Consider the following 22,443-nt stretch of genomic DNA (forward strand, 5'->3'; position numbering starts at 1 on the left):
CCACCAACGATATCCTAGTCAAAATAGACTTCTCGAACGTCTTTAACTCTCTAAGGTGTGGAGCTTTTCTAAATCCTATTCTCACCCTCTACCCAGAATACTCACAATTTATCTTCGATTGTTATGCTAATCCCTCACATCTTCAATTCGGAGATAGATTGATTCCTTCTAACGAAGGTATACAACAAAGTGACCCTCTAGGTTCCTTTTTGTTCTGTCTGGGCATTAATAATCTAATACGAGAAATTAATGACCAATGCAACCTAAATCTCCATAACTGGTATATCGACGATGGCATACTAGGCGGCCCATCGACTGAAGTCACGAAGGCAATCCAAATAATAAAATCCAGCGAGAAAAGTTTGGGACTTCGAGTTAATCAAGACAAAAGCGAATATTGTCCTCTTGGAATCATTGACCTTAACCACGATACTATGTTCAATCATACACCATTGAACGTTTTAACACATCTTGGATTTCCAGTAGGTAAAGACGAGTCCTTTACCAAGTTCTTTGCCGATATCCTACGAGAGATATCCCTTATGCGAGATACACTATCTCGCCTCCCAGCTGACCAAGCTTTCTTCTTATTAAAGAACTACCTTTTAATTCCAAGAATTTTATATACACTTCGAGCGTCTCGGATCTTTCAATATGATGTCAACCTCACTTCACATGAACTGGAGATTAAACGCCTAACAGAAGATATACTCAATCTTAAATTTGGGGAGTTATCATGGCTACAGGCTACCTTACCAACCAAATCCGGCGGTATTGGTATCAGGTCACCTTCCCTACTTTCTGTTAGTGCGTTCATATCCTCTCGCTCATTCAAACGCTAACACAACATCCTGACCACTTACTCCAACAGGCAATTTATCTATGGAAGTCCCTCTCATTAGTCGATCCTCCATCGTCGGCATTACAGAAGGATTGGGATAAACCTCTAGTTGGCAACTCCGTTGCATTCCTTAAATCGAGGAGCCAACCAAAGGACCATTCTCTACTCTTCTCCATTTCCGAAGGTAGTGGATACAAATTTATTGAAGCCTTCCCATCCCGAAACCTTGACCAGCTCCTAAGCAATGATGAGTTACGTCACGCCATCGGTCTTAGACTGAATTGCGATATGGTAATACCTTATAACTGTATCCTCTGTCAAACGTCGGTCAACTCCAAAGGCCGTCACTCTCTACACTGCAAGCGCTGTAAAGGCAGATTCATTAGAGGGATTCTACCTACGCCAACGATTAACCATAAACATAGTAAAATACAATTATCTCAGCTTTATTTTTTCAATATCCGAAACGCCGTAATTGAACATCCTATGCATAGCATAGACTTTGGCCATTTTGTTGCATATTATTATAATGTTAGCGCTAAATTTATATTAATGTATAATTAATCTATGTTATTTTATTTTATTAAATTATTTTACTAATAATGTAATAATATCTTATTATTATAATGAATAATATTTATATTTTAAATAATCGCTTTTTATTTGTAAATTGATTTCTATAAAGTATAATAATTAATATATTGCAGAAATCAACAAATATTAAATAGTTTTTTTTTAGAATGAATATTATTAAATTTAAAATAGCAAATTAAATTATATTTAGTTAATTGAAAAATAAACATTTATCTCGTATTAATTTTAGCGTAAGTATTTATATTCAATCAAAGTAAAATTTATTAATTTTTATAAATGTTATATAATGGAATTAATAAATTAAAATATTATATATTTTGGTTATTAAATAGTATTATGTTTAAATTTTATGTAACGCGCATTCATTTAATTAATTTTTATATATTTAACTTATTCATGTGAATGGGTTAGATTGTCATCAAAATATTAAAAAAATTGTGGGCCAAATTTGGATTCCAAAAACCATTCGAATAGAGATAAGCTTTTATAAGTAAAAACTTTAAACATTTTTGCATATTATCCTAGCTCTAATAAACAGGTTGAAAGGATGGTATAATCATAATGAGAAATTGGATTAAAAAGGCCAATCAATAAAAAAATGATGTTTAACGATTTAAAAGCTGTCTTCAAAGATTTTACATTGCTGAGCTCTGGAACTACTATAATAAATGGTCCAGCGTTGCATTTTTAATTAAAAATAATCTTTACCAATATATCAGAAAATTTATCCCTATCTCGGAAAGAATGGCCGCCCTATACATTAATACAGCCTTCAAACCTACTATTAGCCTAAATATTTATGCGCCCCCAACCCTAAGAGAAATAATTCTTTTTTTTAATGAGTTAATAAACACTATCGATTCTCTACCCAAGAGATACAACCTGATTATCCTTGGTGATTTCAATACTAAAATCGGCAGAATAGAATTTTAACAAACAATACTATCGGTAATGCTACATTATCAAGCCAAAATGGCTGTGACAGCCTTTCTTTATTAGAACTATGTAAAAGTAAGAGCTTTAAAGTAGAAAATATTTCATATTTTTTCTTTTTATAGATAAAAATATACTTCACAAATTGATTTCATTTTGTCAAACATTCACAACTTGTTTTTTGATGTGAAAGTGATTACCACAGTCAATATTTCTGACCACAAAATGGGTGTAAGACATTTAATGATTAATAGTGAATTGTGGAGAAACAAAAATACTCTATTTGCATCTAGAAGGGAAGTTCCTTGCCAACTAAGTTTTCAAGAAAAATAATAATTTAAAATGTCCGATAGTCAAAGATGTAATTTCGACTAAGCTTTCTTTAGTGATAAATCGTTTCTTGCAAACTAGTCGGAATTCAACTTTGGAAAATTTCTGGAGTGATTTCAAACACATCTTATTACTCAACTGTAAAGATTTTACCAAAGTTAGAGGCCCTCCTCCTAAGGAATGGATATCCCTGGCTACAGAATCCTAAATAGCGGAACTAAAAAACCAAAAGCCATAAAGATAAGGATTTATGGAAAACTATACAGAGACTTCTAAGGTCAGATATACGCCTAAAATGAATTATTTGTTATTCGAAATTCGATTTGATTCGATTCTATTCGATTCGAAAATTCGAATCGAATATGAATATTTAGAATCTTTATTATTCGATTCGAAATTATTCGTGTTATTCGTAATTATTCATATTATTCGTAAATATTAGTATTATTCGAAATTATTCGTATTATTCAAAATTATTTATAAATATTCGTTAGTATTCATTAATTTTTCGTAAATATTTTATTTTTTCGTTAATATTCGTAAATCGTAAGTAAATAATAAATAAAATTAAATTTTCCTAGTGAATTTCATTTCATTTTACTTAATTTTTTTTCTCTAAAAGAATTTAGATATTTTTATAAGCAATTCGAATCCTAAAAATTAGGTGATTTTGGCTAACTTGTTTGGAAAACGTTTATAAAATTATTAGGTTTTATTTCGCTTATTTTCTGTAAATTTTGATAAGCTAATGACAATTAGTTTAGTTTTTTTTTTAGTTAAAGTGTCATTTCAAAACATCCACATCTGTTTATAATTACTTTTTGCAAAATATAATCTATTTTTTATAAGCTTTAGAATAATTTTCGAATCGAATTGAATAATGATTTTATTATTCGTACAAATACGAATAATAAATTATTCGATTCGTACGAATACGAATAGCACAAATATTCGATTCGCTTCAATCTAATATTCCAAATATTAAAATTTTCTTTTATAAACATCAAAATATAATACATAAAAAATACAATTATGATAGATCTGAATTTGATAATAACCAGTTTTAAGCATAAAGTCTTTCTTATGGTTTCTTCCTTCAAAGACATTCTATTTTTCGTTATCATATTTGTCCCCACTGAAAATAACCGCTCACATGAAGCTGAAGATCCTTGAATGGACAATATATCAATTGCCATTTTCGATAACACGGGAAAACGATCCCCATGCAATCTCCACCATTCTAGGGGGATCTTATTAGAAGTAATTCATAATTCATTAAGATAAATTTCAACCTCGCATATTGGTAAGATGATATTTTGTTTAAAGATTCTATCCATATTTGACTGTATTATTGCGTTATCTGATGTTGTATTTATATTGTATTTCACTTTGTATTCATTGTATCCATCCTTGAATTTTTGTAATAGATTTATTGTATCTATTTTATATAATGTTGGTAATTGAAAATTTTAATTTTAGTCTTGCATCTAATATCGTTGATATTATTGTTTCAATATATGTTAAGTTGTAATAGTTTTCTATTTTCTCAATCGCATTGAAGGTGTTTATAAAAGTGTGGTCAAATGAGTTTAAATGTTCGATTAACGAAACATAAAATGGGATCACAATATTTAAAGTGGGATATGTGTCACCACAGATATCTTCAGTAAAATCAAAAAAATTCTTTAATTTTTCTTGTATATTTATCAAAGACATCCAATCATCCTGGTAAAAAATAAAAATTAGTAAATAATTAAAATATTTCACTCAGTTGTCTTTCTTCTATATCAGATATATCATCATATATCTGAGTCACAACTTCATCAATGGCCCTTCTCATTTTGATAGCTCTTTCGACGGAGCTATTCCATATGATGGATGTGTCTAATTTTAATTGAAGATAATTCATCGGGGGAAGTAAGGAAGCGCATACATTTTTCAGAATATTTGTTTTTATAAAAGAATTACGTATAGCTTTAATGAGTTTTCTTAATTTTGTTAATTGACTGTCTACTTTCTTAAGTATTTCTTGTACTACCAAATTAAGTACATGTGCAAAACATCGTATATGTAAAATTTTACAAGTTGGGTGTTTTATACGAAGAAATTTTATAAAGGTTGAATTCGAGCTTGCATTATCACAAGTAATTGCCATGTTACTACTATCTATATTATAATTTTTTATAATTTGAGAAAATTCTCCATATATATTTTCACCAGAATGTGAATTAGTAAATGGTACTATATCTAATAACAATGACTTCATCTCCCATTTTTCATCTATAAAGTGGCCCTAAAAATGGTACATTAGTAGGGCTTGACCATATGTCGGTGGTAAAGTTGATTTGGCACTTTAAATTATTTATAATTATTTTAACTTTATTGAATTCTTCATTATAAATTTCACTCATATACATTTTAATTGTGGGTGTTGAACAAATTTTTACGTTAGGATTTAAAGCTCTAACAAATGATTTAACATTTGTGGCAAGAATTTTAAATGATATATTCGACTTGAGCAAAATTTTAATAAATAATGTTTAATGTCATCAATATTTGTTTTGGTTAAATCATTTTTATAGTTTTCTATTGTTGAATATGTTGATCGATGTTATTTTATTATTTATTTTAAAAATGTTAATATAAAATTTTGGCCGATTAAATTTAAATACAAATTGATACGATATAAAATAAATCAATTGCCAAAATAAATAAAAAAATAACATCGATCAACATATTCAAGATTATTATTTCCACGTTTTATTATAGTTAGATAATTATATCACATATTTCATTGATTATCATTTTATTTTTAATCATAATTTAAATTTTATTATATGATAAATTACATTTTTATTTTCCAAAATAAATTACATTTTTTTTTATCTCTTTATATATCTTTTTTTTAAACAATAATAAAAAAAAATAACTAATATAAATTGATGTATAAAAAAAATGTTAATATAAAATTTTCACCGATTAAATTTAAATACAAATTGATATAATATAAAATAAATCAATTGCCAAAATAAATAATAAAATAACATCGATCAACATATTCAACACTATTGTATTATTATTTTGAATCTTTTGATGAAATCTTTTATTATGATTAATTAGTGCAGAGGTGGTTTTTTTCTTACACATTATTTCTACTTTGCAGATTTTACATTTAACAGTTTCTGCTTTGGAATCATAAAGATGATGATTCCATATTAAGGAATTTTTCCGCCTTGCATTAACGGGTTCAGCTTGATCAGATATTGATTGGATAGATGTAGATCTAGAACTAGTTGAGGATTGGCTTTGTCCATCACCACCTCCTTCTCCATCAAGATTTTCAAATTAATCTTTGAATATATTTAAAATTATATAAAATCTAAGTTTACCATCCTTCCTGAAATTCCAGATCAATGATACATTAGCAGCTGAAAGAAAAAATATTTAAAACAACTTAAGAAACATAAATCAATTAAACCTTCAGAACAATAGTAATTTTTTTAACCCTTCACTACACAGGTGGGGTAAATACAACAATCTTTGTAATACAAAACCTAGTAGATATTCTGACCTGGTTTTTACAGTAGTTTAATATTTGTAACAAGGAATACAACTTCCAAATTTCATGATTATTGATTTGACAGTTTTTGAGATATATGTTATTTGTCGAACTTGGGGTAAAATATTCCCCACCTGTGTAATTACATATTTTTTTTTGTTACTAATTATGATTATATATGGCAGGTTAATATATAAAATTGAATTTTTTTAAATTTATTTCTATAATTTGATTCAGCGTCTACATGACCGAAGGGGGGGAGGGGGGGGTAGGAGACAAATGCCTCTAAAATATATTGGCATTTTATGGGGGTTCATATTGATTTTTGGAGGGTAGGCATTATTTTTTTGGTAGTAAGTATTGATTTTTGGGAAGTAATTTTTGATTTGAATTATAATCTTTTTAAATCCATTAATTGATACGATTATGATGGTTACCGTTGATTTTCTGACAAATGTCAATTAAAGTAAAGATATTTGTCAATTAATAAATAATATAAACTTTATTTGTCAACCATTTTCATTTACCATTTTATCAAGTTAATATTTACACCTTTCCTATTTGGTACTTTTCTTAGAGGTTTATATATTTATATTATGTTTTTTAATAAATTTATAGATTAATTTAGGTAATTTTTTGAGTCATGCTCAAAAATATATATCAGCAAGCAAAGAATAATAAAAAACATAATATGTAAAAAATTATATTATAATAATTATTTCTTTCTAGATGCCAAGTAACAGAACCTTATTTAAGGTGAAGTGCGATTACATTAATTGTAAAACTTCTAAAATAAGAAGTGACAAGATACATGAACATTATAAACATAAACATCCTCATGTCAAGCCAGCTGATATGAAATTTACAAAGGTAGCCATCAAAAGAGATAATAATAATTGGGTATCCTTAAATTGTGATATTCCATATAATATCACAAATGGAGTTGAAACCCAGTTGCAAAAAAAGACAATAACATCTTACTTCCAAAAAAGTAATATTTTTTCTGCAATTTCTTTTGGAATATCTAACAATTTTCTCTTAAACCATACAATAAATATATTACAATAACTCAGATCGTAACATTAAAAGGTGCTGGAAAATAAGGATCTACTATATGTCAAAAAATATTGTTAAAAGAATATATTGATGCAAAATGTTATTATTAATTTGTGAAAATTTTAGGGATTTTTTTAAAACATGAGGGCCATATAAATTGTGTTAAATATTACACCTATGCCTAATATTAAAAAAATTCCCAAGCCAGATCCACACACTTGGGAAAATTTTCTCAAACCTGCCAAAGACCTTAATAATTTTGTTGAGAACTGAAATAAAATATATAAAAAGTCACAATGCATTTAAAAATACAATCAGAATATGAAAGTTGCATGGGCCTTGGTTTGTGATCAGGCCTGGCTATGTCTTCAAAAATTTTCAGGCCAATTTTTACCCCATATTTAAAATTAAAAATTATTTGAAAAATGTTTAGCAAGCTATGTCCAAGTCCAAATTAATTGTGAAAAATATTTACCATGCCCAGGAAAACTCAGAATAATTAATTTTTTCCTTGGATCCTGAAAAATAGTAAGGGGTTTATAAAAATTAAATCTGTCTAATATATGTATATATTAATTGGGAAAATTTTTCAAAATTATCATCAAATGAAGGGAAAATATCTGATTTACCTATCATTATATAAAATTCATGAATACATATTAAAGTACCATGCTTAAAATATGTTCATCCTAATTTAAATTTTAAACAAACCATCACCTTTCCAAATGATTTATTATTTAGTTACAAATTATAAAATTAAATTTAAGAAATTGATAGTAAATTACAATAGAAAAAATAAAAAGATATTTTAAGTTATCAAATAATAGAGGATTAACTACAAATCATAGTCAAATTATATATAAGTAAAACAAAAATATTATACATTTCATCAATTATAAGTTATGAATAACATACATTCTACAATTATGAAGTTATGAGAAAATATACAACACTATATTATAATAGATTGAATTATTTAATGGTAATTGAAGTATTATTAAGTGGACAATTTTTACAATTTATACAAAATTATTTAATTTTTATTTTTTCCTTCAAAATATTATGCTAATAATCTCTGCAATTTCTCTTGGAATATCTAACAATTTTCTCTTAAACCATACAATAAATATATTACAATAACTCAGATCGTAACATTAAAAGGTGGTGGAAAATAAGGATCTACTATATGTCAAACAATATATATGGTTAAAAGAAAATATTGATGGAAAATGTTATTATTAATTTGTGAAAATTTTAAAGATTTTTTTAAAACATGAGGGCCATAATTGTGTTAAATATTACACCTATGCCTAATATTAAAAAAATTCCCAAGCCAGATCCACGCACTTGGGAAAATTTTCTCAAACCTGCCAAAGACCATTATAATTTTGGTAGTTGAGAACTGAAGTAAAATATATAAAAAGTCACAATGCATTTAAAAATACAATCAGAATATGAAAGTTGCATGGGCCTTGGTTTGTGATCAGGCCTGGCCATGTCTTCAAAAATTTTTAGGCCAATTTCTACCCCATATTTAAAATTAAAAATTATTTGAAAAATGTTTAGCAAGCTATGTCCAAGTCCAAATTAATTGTGAAAAATATTTACCATGCCCAGGAAAACTCAGAATAATTAATTTTTTCTTTGGATCCTGAAAAATAGTAAGGGGTTTATAAGAATTAAATCTGTCTAATATATGTATATATTAATTTGGAGAATTTTTCAAAATTATCATCAAATGAAGGGGAAATATCTGATTTACCTATCATTATAAGAAATTCATGAATACATATTAAAGATCGTAACATTAAAAGGTGCTGGAAAATAAGGATCTAATATATGTCAAACAATATATATGGTTAAAAGAAAAAATATTCTGAGTCAATTTTAAAATTGACACAGACAAATGTAAAATATTAAAAGGCAAAAATATAAAATAGTTCTGCATCATACCTTAATGAAATTGCTATCCCTATGTCTAATGCTGTACATTATGTTACTATTATTTGTTATTGCTAGATCAACCCTATAGTTATTAATAAAAATATTCCTATTCCTATATCATTTCTATTATAATTTTATTAAACTCAAATATAATAATTTATATATATTTTATGGAAAAATTATCTTTCAAAATAAAAGTTATTATTAGTTTTCCAACTGTTTATTAAATATTGATACAATCATTTACAACAAATATTTATTTATTAAGTATATAAATAAAATGTAAATATAACCATTATCAAATAATAAGTTCATACAAAGTTTAATAACTGAAAGGTATTATATAATAATAAATAAAATTAAATATTTACATATCTTTTAATAAATAACCAATATCAAACATTTTGAATATTTTAATTTTTTTAAAACTTAAATGTGTCCAAAATGTTGTTATTAATTTGTGAAAATTTTAAGGATTTTTTTAAAACATTTTGGACGCAGAATATAAAATAGTTTTTTATTTTAGGAATCTAAAAATTGACATCAGGGAACAGTATTATTTTATATATGTGTATAAAATTAACTGCATCATACCTTAATGAAATTGCTATCCCTATGTCTAATGCTGTACATTATGTTACTATTATTTGTTATTTATTATTGAATAATAGCTAGATCAACCCTATAGTATTAATAAAAATATTCCTAATATAATAATTTATATATATTTTATGGAAAAATTATCTTTCAAAATAAAAGTTATTAGTTTTCCAACTATTTATTATATTCAATAAATTTTTTGGATATAAAGAAAAAATTACTTGAGAATATGTATAATATTAGGCATTTATTCAGTGCATTCAATGTACATTGTTGTTCTTCTGAACTGATATTTTTATCAGAGACCTGCAGAGGTACCATTTGCACGGCCCGGCCCGGTTTTAAATTTTTTAGGCCCTGCCCGGATATTTATAAAAAAAAAATTTTACGGCCCGGCCCGGATTTAAAAATTTAAGGCCCGGCCCGGATATTTTTAAAATTATATTCGACCTGGTATATACAAAAATTCACCTGTGAGGTATTTTACCATATTTTTCAGCGAGTATTATCGCTTATTATTTAAAAAATGCATGTAAAAAGCTAATATTTTGAGAATATTATATTGAATTTATAAAAATTATAAAACTGTTATTTATAAAAATGGATATTTTGAGCATATACTATATTTTATATTGCATTTATAAAAATAAAACTAACATAAAAATGGTAATAATATTTGTCATATACTATATTTTATATTACATTTAAAAAAAATAAAACTAATATTTAATTTATAAAAATGGAAAATATTTTGAGAATATAATATATTGTATTTAATTTACTATTTAATTTATAAAATAAAAATAAATCGCTATTTAAAAAAATGCATGTATAATAAATAGTATTTTGAAAATATAATCTAATTGCACAATATTAATATAATTTATTTTATAATATAAATTTTTAACAAAAGAAGATAATTGTATTATATAATATTGTAAAAAAAAATAATGAAAAATGTTGAATTAAAAACTTTCATGACTCAAGGTAAATATAATAAATGCAATAAATATTTGACAGTTTGCAAAGTAAAAAACCAGCATGATTGACAAAACCCTATACTCAAGAAAGATATTAAAAATTCACAAATTATCATGAAGAAAGAGAAGCATATCTACCTTTTCAGGTTGAAGATTACTTCTTCTTTCTTCAAGAATTCTCCCAATAGTGGAAAAATTCCGCTCATAGCTTGCACTTAAAGCAGGAATTGCCAATTTTGCTAAAATTGGAAATTCGCTTTGATGAGCCGCCCACCACTCTAACAAATTATCCACCTTAAATGTTTTATCTATTATTTATGTAATTATAATATTCATCATCGGGTATTGACATATTACCAGAATTACCATCGCCCCATTTGTCATAAAACGATTCAGTTTGCTTAACAACAGTCGTAATTTGACTGGTCGATGGTATTTCATTAACTTCCTGAGCCTCTTGTAATTTAATATAATCTTTTATATAGTTTTCCGTCATTTTGCGATCTGTCCCTGACTACATACGTAATTGCTTGAATTTGGGACAGAGAAAAAGAGAAATAAAATGATACTTGTGTAAAACAAATTTTTCAATTAAAAAATGCTTTATATTAAGTAAAATCAATTACAAACTTTAAGAAGTGATAATCCTTTATTTGATTGTTTTGGTAAAATATATTCTAAAAATTTAGATATAAATTATAAAAAAATATATTAATAATACTTGAATATTGGGGCCTATTTAAGATATTCCTTTATTTGATTGTTTTGGTAAAATATGTTGTAAAAATTTAGATATGAATTATAAAAAAATATATTAATACTTTGAAAAAATTTGCAGGAAATTAATAATTAGATCGATCTGTGGGTTGTTAGGTAGTGTTAACCATCACCCAATATTATATTAATCATAACTATAATATAATCTTATAACCATTGACTCATAATGTAAAAATTTTTATAAAAAATATTAAGGCCCGGCCCGGGTTTAACAATCTTAAGCCCGGCCCGGCCCGGATATATTTAAAAAAAAATTTTTTAGGCCCGGCCCGGATATGTTTAAAATAGGCCCGGCCCGGATATGTTTAAAATAGGCCCGGCCCGGGTATATTTAAAAAATTTAAAATACAACCCGGCCCTGCCCGGGCCGGGTTTAGGGCCGGGCCTGCAGATCTCTGATTTTTATGCATAGATTTAGGAGGAGGAAATTCAGTGCATTCAATGCACATTGTTGTTCTTCTGAACTGATATTTTTATGCATAGATTTAGGAGGAGGAATAAAAAATGTATAATTATTTATGGGTGGGTCTATTTATCGCTCGGCTAACCACATAATAAATCATTTTATTACTAAATATCGCTAGGCTGAGAAATGTCGCTCGGCTAACCACACTATAAATCATTTTATTACTAAATATCGCTCGGCTGAAAAATGTCGCTCGGTTAACCAAATAATAAATTATTTACTACTAAATATCGCTCGGCTGAAAAATGTTGCTCGGCTAACCACACAATATCGGCTGAGAATTATAGCATATATAATCCTTTATTTATATATAATATATTTACGATCATATTCTAAGTGTTCATTTTCTTATATTAATTGAGAATTATTAATTTTTATAAATAAAATAAGTGTTTGCACAGGTATAAAATTTTCTATTAGATATTTTAGCTTCAATACTTTTATAAATTTAAATTTAATCAAATCCTTTTTTTTTATAAAGTTATAAAAATAATATTCTATCCGCTAGATGGCGTTAATAATATTAATTTTTACCAAAAATATAAAAATAATGAATGTGTTTAATAAATTTTTCTAAATGAGATAAATTCTAAATACTACCACGTTGGCCTCCTAAATCAATACACCCACTTAGTAACATGACCCAATCCACATCATGTACGCAACCTTCTTCCATTGTACTAAGTTTGAGACTGTTCCTCCCTACAAAAGTGAAATAGTAAGTATAATCGGATTCTGTTTCAGATATTATAGCTTTAATACCTTTATAAAATAAAATTTACTTATTTTTTCACATTCATGACAGTAAAAAAAATATTTTTCTATCCTCTAGATGATGTTTTTAATATTTTTTATCATTCAAATTTAGAAAACAAAAATTTTGGACTGGTCTATTTTAACTTATTCTACCAAGATGCACTAAAATGTCTAACGGTGTTTTTTTATTGTATTCTTTTCTATATTTTAGTAAATTAATTAGTAGTCTTTTTTAAATTTTACCATTTCCATTGATCAGAGTAATTAATAACGAGAGTAAATTTTTTTATTGATGCATAATTATAAATCATAATTTCACGATATATATATTATAATAATGCTGTTATAATATAAGTGATTATTTACATAAAATTTAATTTGTTCGGCATCGGTGAAGAGAGGATTAAAATATAATTTTAAGATAATATAATTATATATATTGACGAAATAAAAAATATTCGTTATTCTAGAAATATAAGAAAGGGGCAGGCGAAGGTCGGGAAAAATAAACAACAAGTTCACTTTACTATATTATAAACCTAATTATGTATGTTGATGAAATATATCTGTTACTTTAATGGGCGCAGGAAAAAATAGGGAATTAAAATTTATAATAAATATTTTCATAATTACGAAATTTAAAAAATATTAAGTAGTGAGTTCATAAATGCATTTCTAAATCTATTAATGAACTGAAATAATGAAATAAATTAACGATAAGAAATAAAGCATTGGAAAAATATAAGTGTAGGACCCCTAAGCGAGTAAACCCGATTCGCGAAATATTCCAATAAAAAAATTGTAAATGCTATTATGTCTAAAAAATTACACAACATAATTTTTATTTTAATGGATGGCCATATTATAAAATTTACATAATTTATGCAACTATTGTAAAAATGAATTAAAATTTTTCGCCATATATAATATATTAACTTAAAAACCCTTTAAAGATATTAAACGACAGAATTAAAGATATTACAATGATCTAAGAGAATGAATTTGAAAGATAAATCTCAGAGAGTGAAAAAAATATTTATTAAATAATTATTATCCTAATTTCTAATACCCGAATCAGTAGATTGTTATGATATAATACTTCACTTAATAATCATGTAAAGATAAAACGTTAATATTGTACAACTAAAAAGCTAGAACAATAATTCCCTTAGAAAAATATAATTTAGTTGATATTATTTTTTCGAGTCCTTTCTGCTTTAATTCTACGTCGCTGATGTGGTTTTTTTGAGCCTTTTGGTTTTAAAACAGATAAAGTTTTATCTAATGAATGTAATTTATCTTTGTTTTTACTATTAAGTAAATTATTTAATGTATCATGACATACTATCGATTCGGGAATTAAATAGTTATGATACTCATTATTTAAAAAATATTCTCCCGTTCCTGAGAAGGATCTTTCAAATTCTTTTTCTTGTAACATTGTTATATCTTTAATTTTTTCGATTAATTCTTTCAAAGGACGTTGTTTCCAGTTTATATATGATTTTAAAACGTGATTCTTAGATTTACAGTTGTTATTTAAAAATATATTTAAATTTTGATTATTACAATAATTATATAAATCATTTAATTTTTCATTCTATATTTGGTCGTTCCGAAAAAATACAAGCCCATTAAAAGAAAAAATATCCTGTATAATTTTTTTAGACATAACAGCATTTACACCTTGTTTTTCCGACAAATATTTTCTTATATTGAAATGACGCGTGCATATTAAATGAGTATTAAATTTAAATATTTACAGAATAGGTTTTACTATAGCCTTTTCTTGGTCACTACCAAATATGATATTTTAATATTTATTTTATTTTTTAAAAATGCAGAATGTAAATGAGAAAAAAAAGTATATGTGGTCATATTAGAATCTCCATGCAAATATATTGGTCCTAAAAATATTGGGGATTGGTCTGTTTTATATCTCTTAACTGCTATATGTTTAAATACTATAGCAGTAAGGTATAGATCACCCAAATTAAATGTTTTATCAACGTCTAATATACAGAAGTCAGCTTGGTTTGACAAAAACTTTATAGTTTTAATAATAAAATGAGTATAGCTAATTATCGATTGTGTTTTGTCTTTGATATAAATGATTGATTGATTGGATAAATGGTGATATGTAGATCATTAGTAATGTGTAAAATATTATCCGCGAAATTTAGACGAACTTTTGTATCTTTTTTAAGCTTATAATTTAAATTATAAATTTGTTTTAAATTTTTTGGAAAATTGGTGATATGTCATAAATGAATTTATTTTGAAATAAACTTGTTTGAGGCATCTGTCACTGTTATTTCAATTGATATATTTTATTTTAAGTTTTTCTGAAATTATTTATCTCATTCCGAGAATTAGCCTTATTTCCTGAAATTAATTTTTATTATTTTTTTTATTTAAAAACAACTCGATATTTTGCGGAAAAAACCTATTTTAAAATTTAGGTTCAGAATCCAAACTTTTTTTAAAATAATTTTTTTTTAATTTAAAAAAAATACAATATTCATTATTAAAAGATTTCATGACCATGATATTTCCAATGAAATATTAGGGCAAATGAGATTTAAAGTGGATACTTATTTAAAGAATACTCGAACCCAGATATAAAATCCTATTAACCATTAATTAAGAACAGGTTACCAGAGCTCATTTAACGAAATTATGGGGAAAACATAAATCATTAATAGGGTTGTGCCGATATTAAATATCGGATAGGATCGGCACAGATATTTAGCATTTTCCAAAAATTTCGGATTAGAAAAACCGATTCGATCTTTTTACTTTTCTTTTTTTTATATTATTTGAGAATAAATTAAAAATAAATGGCGTAAATGAATTTAATTGTTTAAAATTTATAAATACTCGAATAGGAATCTTTGAGAATAAATTTAAAAAATTTTATAAATGGCGTAAATGAACTAAATTGTTTAAAATATTATGGAATTTTGAAAATATTATAAAATTTCAATTAAATTTTAATATTTGTATTAGTATTTAGAATTTATCTCATTAAGAAAATTTATTAAACACATTCATTATTTTTATATTTTTGGTAAAAATTAATAATATTGACGCCATCTGCGGATAGAATATTATTTTTTTACTTTTATAAAAAAAAGGGTTATGATTAAATTTAATTTTATAAAAGTATTGAAGATAAAATATCTAATAGAAAATTTTTTATACCTGTCCAAACACTTATTTTATTTATAAAATTAATAATTCTCAATTAATATTAAGAAAATGAAAGCTCACTTAGAATATGATCGTAAATATAATATATAAATAAAGGATTATTTATAGCCGAGCTTTATTTCTCAGCCGAGCGATATATAGTAATAAATGATTTATTATGTTATTAGTCGAGTGACATTTCTCAGCCGAGCGATATTTAGTAATAAAATGATTTATTATGTGGTTAGCCGAGCGATATTTTTAGCCGAGCGATAAATAGACCCACCGATTATTTATTAATATTAAAAATTTACTTGCCATCTGGATACCACTGCTTTGCTATGTGAAGTGAATGAAATGGTAAGTGTATAAATGTTTCGTGTGTAAGGTGATTCCTATTGGACCGATTACACTATAATCATTTTTATTGGACAAATTTTTTTTAAAAGAACACTATTGGCTAAATTTGATTGACGTTTTTTGAGGATTATTATAATAGATTATAATCATTTCACTTTTGTCTTAAGTTATCTTTGGCTTATATTCCATTTCTTACAAAACATTTTTGGTTCACTTTTTTTATATATAAATGCTTTTTTCCTAAAATGTATAAATTATGATGAATAAAAAAATATAAACTTTTACATTCTTTCTTTCAAATTATTGTTTAAGATATATGAATACATTTTTGTGGATTAGGGAGTGGAAGGAGGACTAAGGGGGATATTTTTTATTAGCTTAAAATGATATTCACAAAAAGTGATAAATTTCTGATAGGGGAGGGAAATTTTTCCTTGCCCCCACCCCACTGGCTACGCCTATAATCTTACATAATAAATTCTGATATGACTTAACATCGTGAGTGCCATAGCTATGACTCAAATTAACCAGCATATAATATGTGTGTGGCTATGTAAGTTAAGGTTATTAATGCAGCTGCTGACAGCATATGATTGCATATTTTAGATAAATGGTCAACTGTGTAATCGTTTATATATCATTAAAAATGGAAGAAAATCTTATGGAAATTTAATATCTCACAATAATTTTCACGATTATTTATCTAGCTTCCATCATGTCATCTAAGTGGAAGCTCTAACCATCATATAATTTTATGATTTGGATTGGTCGTTTATATTCCATTCTTTAAGAATTGTTGATTTGGTTAGGTTTATAAATTTGTCCAGTCTATTCTATAAAACATTGTCTAAAATAGGAGTTATATTAGTTTCATGACCTTTTGTCAATGTAAGTTGCTAAATATTATATTATGTGGTTTTTAAAAATCATTATCAATTGAGGCATATGTTTTTTTTATCACTTGTAATTATTTAGACGCAAAATTTTTTATATCAGCAATCGAAAATATAGATTTTGTATTAAAAATTATTTTTTTTAGAAATGTCTTATATTGTTTAATTATTTATATGCGAGTTTATTTTGTATGCATAATATAGTAAATGACAAAATATGAAATTCAGAATAATTGTTCAGAGTTAGCAAATTAAAAAAAGTATAATATATTAATATAAAATCCGGCCGAACCCCCGTAAATTAAGAGGCATGGGGGCGAAGCCCCCATAAAATTTTTTTTAGTTGAGCCCCCTTAGATTGTAAAGGCAAGCGACGCCCCTATGGTAATTTTTAACTACCTAATATATATTCTTAAATCTGGCCTTATTATGGTATTCTTTATATATAAGAATGATCAACGATGTATAAATGAATGAATATGTTCTAGGTTATATGTGAATTATATAAACGAGCTTACGATTATTATGAACAAGAAATACTCCCATTTCGAAAAAATAGAGTTAAACATTAGTGAGATATTAACTAAAGAAATATCTATACATGTTTCTATGGATTAAACAAATTTTATTTATAATATAATCCCTTATATTTTAGATTACATCATTTTAGATCCTTTGCTAATATGTAATGATAGGTACACATTTAATAAGGAGCGTTGCCTAACCCCTTTGCAAGTTTAGTTTATTATTTTATCAAAATTTTATTTCTTTTATTTTCAAAACTAGTCTTGTCTTATTCCCTCATATTGTTCTAAATCATTATTCTAATATTAAAGAGAAGCGAAGAGAGAAATGGCAAGTCAACAAAGGGATTTATTGTTCCAGGCATACTGGTAACCAAGAAAATTATATGATTGGACAAAATAAAGTTAGTGACTATTATTATATAAAAACTAGTTATATCAAATAAGAATATTTATTGATATTTATGTATTCATTATATTTTCCCCCTTTCCCAATAATAATATCTTCTTTAGATCCCAATATCTAATGGAAGCATTTTATTTATTTTTAAAATGGTCATTTCTTAACAACTCCTATGATTCTGCTATTATTGTTGTATCTCTCATATCCAAATAAAGAGAAAGATGATGCATAAAAAAAATAAACGAGCTATAGATTGTGAAACAAGAAATACTCTCTAATTTTTTCAGTCCCAATACTTCGCACAGTTATACTATTTTGAGTTTGACTGTATGATGATGATAAAAAATTAAATTATGCAGATATTTTATAATAATCATCATAAATTTAATTATAAAAGACAGTGAACGAACTGTCAAGTTTACTACTAGGGAAGCAATTGAAATATATTTTTAGTAATCAGACCATAAATTAATATTTATAAATAAGCTGAATTCATCTTTGTTTTTGAGTAAAATTTCGATTATTATTTTGAGCATAGAATCTCTCATATTTTCAATTCGATATTTGCCAAATGATTTTAATTGAATTAACGATTCAAATAAGCTGTTAATTCTTCATCCCACTAAACATCTTTCAAAAAATTATTCATATCTGAAAATCCTTTATCATTTCAGACATATTTTTCATTTGAGCGTAATAGACATGGCCAACAGATAGAGAATTATAAAATTCACATCAAGTGAGCCCCTCTTATTTTCCATGTTATCGATAGAAAAATCACGAATGTAAAGTTTTGATTTCTTTTTTTAAGTTTTGGAAAATTGGTTTTAGTTTTCCTTCAATAACTAATTTCTTTACATCAAAATTGCTTGAGCTTCATGATACTTTTAATGATACTTTTAATGATACAATTGCAGTTATGAGACATTTTAAACTAATTAAATCTTTTAAAAAATATGGAATTTTTTATTTAAAAAAAAGAGAAATAAAAATTTTCTTATTTTATAAATAAAACGCTTTTTTTTGAACGTAAAATTATGGTTAATGATGCTTACTACCAAGTGAATGTATGGAAATATTCTAAATACCAACCTAATTTGCTAAATACCGACCAAAATTTATTAAAATGTAATAAGATCCTTATTATTTAATATATTAATACGGAATCACGTGGTCGAGTCCGGCCTCCTATATATTATCCCCCCAAGGATGGAACCACCAAGTTAGAATAAGAAAAAAAACATGATCATTCTCGGGATTCGAACCAAGGACCATGGGATAAGTAAACCAAGCTCTTGCCTACTAGGCCATAGAGGCTTTCCAAAAATCACGATTTTTCAATTATAAATATATTTGGTAGTGCCTATCCAAATGAAAAATGAACAAAATTCAAATTTGATAGATGGTACCTTAAGGTACCAAGCATCATTAACCTAAAATTATGCAATACATTTGATAATTTTCCCCTTATTTATTTAAAAAAATAAGCTATTTTATATTTGGTTCCCTCATGTATATTTTTTTAAGGTAAAAATAATAGTAAATTTTTAACGTAGTAAAGATAACAATAAATTTTTCAACGTAAAATAATATTCATTTTTTAATTGTCAGATTAGTAAAATAAATATTTAGATTTTATCAAATACTATAGTTATAAAAATATTTTTTAATATCATTTAAAGAAAAATAATAGTATTTTACACAATGAAAATTAGTTTAATTTAATACATTAAATTTTATACATTTAACAAAATCGCACCTGTCCTATCACTAGGACTTCATTTGGTCCTTTTCGAATTTGTGCTTATACCCAATCCTCTTTTAGTCAAACCACTGACGTTTACATAGTCTTCGGACTATATAATTAGATGATAATGGTGTTGCATCCATAATAGTAGAGGGCATATGCGCTTGATTAATATTCAAAGAAAAATTAAACTAACACAACTTAGTAAACAAAAAAAGAATATAATATTTTACTAATTTGTTTTATTTTTTTTCTTTGCTGATTATATTTTCAATTAATCTTATTATAATTTATATACTTGTTTCCGATGACTAAGAAGTTTAAATCCATATATTTAGAGTAATGATTCTCTCTCAGGTGGGTTTTGTTATTTATATATTTTTCGTAAAATATCTATCGACATTTTAAATCACCACGGTTGTTAAAATGCTAGATTTGGGTCAATTTGTCAAAACAGCCCGATTAAGATTTTTACTAAAAATATAGCATCAAGATTTGGCAAATATATGTCCAAGCATTTCAGCCAGCTATTTGCAAAATCGTTAGGCTTACATGAGTTTATTTTGTTTATATATTAATAGGGCTGTTTTTTTAAATTACACTTTTTTTTCATTATATCTGTCAACCAGATGTAAACATGTGTGTGACATGTACATCATTTATTACCAAACGTTACTCATAAATTCATAAGATAGGTTTTGATCATTTAATTTTTAATTGTTATATCTAAAATATAATATTTCCTTATTGCTTGAAAAGTAAGTAAAATATGGTTTGTTCTGCCAGATAACCTTTGCAAAATATTTGCACAGATCAAACCAGAATTTTGCAATTTTTTAAGCAAAATTAGGCCTTTTCCTTAAAAAATTAATATGAACCTCCAAAAGTTTATAATCTTAGCTGTAAATCATTTTTTTAAATTACTACAGATGCTGATTGAAGCTATGCATATATTATGATAATATTTTAAAATAAAGTAAATGGGGCCTAGTTTACTGATATATAATTTAAGCTATCTAAATAATTTAGTTAAGATTTTCAATCATTAAATATCAGAGACTGCAAAAATCAAATTTTAACCCCAGTCTAGATTTGAAAAAAAAGCTTATATTTCAACTTGGCTAAGAATTTTTTAAAGCCCAAGATTCCTTTAAAAAAAATTTGTAGGATTTTTATTTTTGATCATTATTTAGACTGGTTCAGAATTTAAAATTTTTTATTTTGAATAGTGTAAATTGTTTAAACTAAAAATATGAGCAGTAATATTAAATGTTCCATTATATGATTTTCCAACTGATAAAATCTAAATTTTTTTTAATTTTTAAACCCAGTCCAGATTTTTGAAAATCATACTAATTTATAGGCTGGGCCTTCAGGTCTGATAAATATATAACAATAAAATTTATTTACCTTAGTTGTTAATATCTTTAAATGTTTTGTTTATTCTGATTTTTTAATGTTGATTATGTTAACATTTTAATAATATAGGTAACTAATTTTTTATATGACTTATCAAATAAATTGTACCCTTTTTAAAAAGCAACTTCTGAAAAGTTCTATTTTATAATATAACCACCTAAAAATCAGATATTGGTCCAAATTAGCCTTTAGAGAGGTATTTACTTATCTCTAAAATGGTTTGCCTAACCCAAAAATACTTTGGTCCATATGATAAAAAAATTGTACTAGTTTCCCTGTCTTTTTTGTAGCTTTCAAAAGTAACTAATTACACAGGAAGTTACTTGCCAACAATCCATTATTTTTAATATAATTTTTTTATTATGCAAATATTCACAAATTTTAATCAAAGGATTGAAAATAGAGTTTAATTAAGGAAATACTTATAGCTAATTCTATTGAAAAAATTATTATATAATATATATTTGCACCAAAAAAAATATAAAAAACAGTTTAATAGTGTTGTTTAAAGTTACTTTTAAAACAAATCTATTTACATTTATAAAAAGGTAACAATTGTATTTTTTTGAATATAACTAGTCACAGTTATATTTCAAAATAACTTGTTACATTATAAGTTACTTTGTAAATCATTTCTATAATACATCATTTATTTATTTAACATAAAAAAATTACGATTTACAAATCTTAATCAAAGGTATTTAAAAGAAAATATTCAATTTATTTATATAAAAATATAATTACAACTGAAAAAGATCTGAAGAATAGAATACATTTGCACCAAAATAAAATATCAAAATATCATATATATTAGCAATAATTTTTATAAAAATTTGGAATTATTAAATTTTTATTTACCTTTAACAAACTATTTTCAACTAAAAAATGCACTTGTTTCTCTTCAGAAATAAGCCTCCCTAGACTGAGCAAACGTTCTATGAGAAGACTTGGTGTAAGGACAACATTATTTTTAATAAAGTAATAATTTAATTTATTTTTAATTAGTTTGGATGATAGCCCATATTTATTTTGTAAATTCCACAAAGGTTGTCATTTTGATATGGCAAAT

At 25.6% G+C, this 22,443-nt stretch overlaps 1 protein-coding gene across 3 annotated transcripts in view; it reads left to right on the top strand.

Annotated features, from left to right (window-relative positions):
• The first annotated feature begins 2,751 nt into the window (after positions 1–2,751).
• Positions 2,752–22,443, top strand: part of LOC135929003 (presenilin-1-like) — a 43,608-nt gene continuing 23,916 nt past the window's right edge. The window contains exon 1 of one of the 3 annotated variants that reach the window (XM_065465491.1): positions 2,752–2,975. The gene's annotated coding sequence lies outside the window, so the exon portion shown is untranslated. Of the gene's footprint in view, positions 2,976–20,621; positions 20,651–22,279; positions 22,353–22,443 lie in introns of those variants that run through there. The other 2 variants (XM_065465490.1, XM_065465489.1) reach the window with 2 other exon arrangements.

Source organism: Gordionus sp. m RMFG-2023, chromosome 4 (genome assembly GCF_954871325.1).
Source record: "Gordionus sp. m RMFG-2023 chromosome 4, tfGorSpeb1-WG-v2, whole genome shotgun sequence".
NCBI classification, from domain to species: Eukaryota; Metazoa; Nematomorpha; class Gordioida; order Chordodea; family Parachordodidae; genus Gordionus; species Gordionus sp. m RMFG-2023.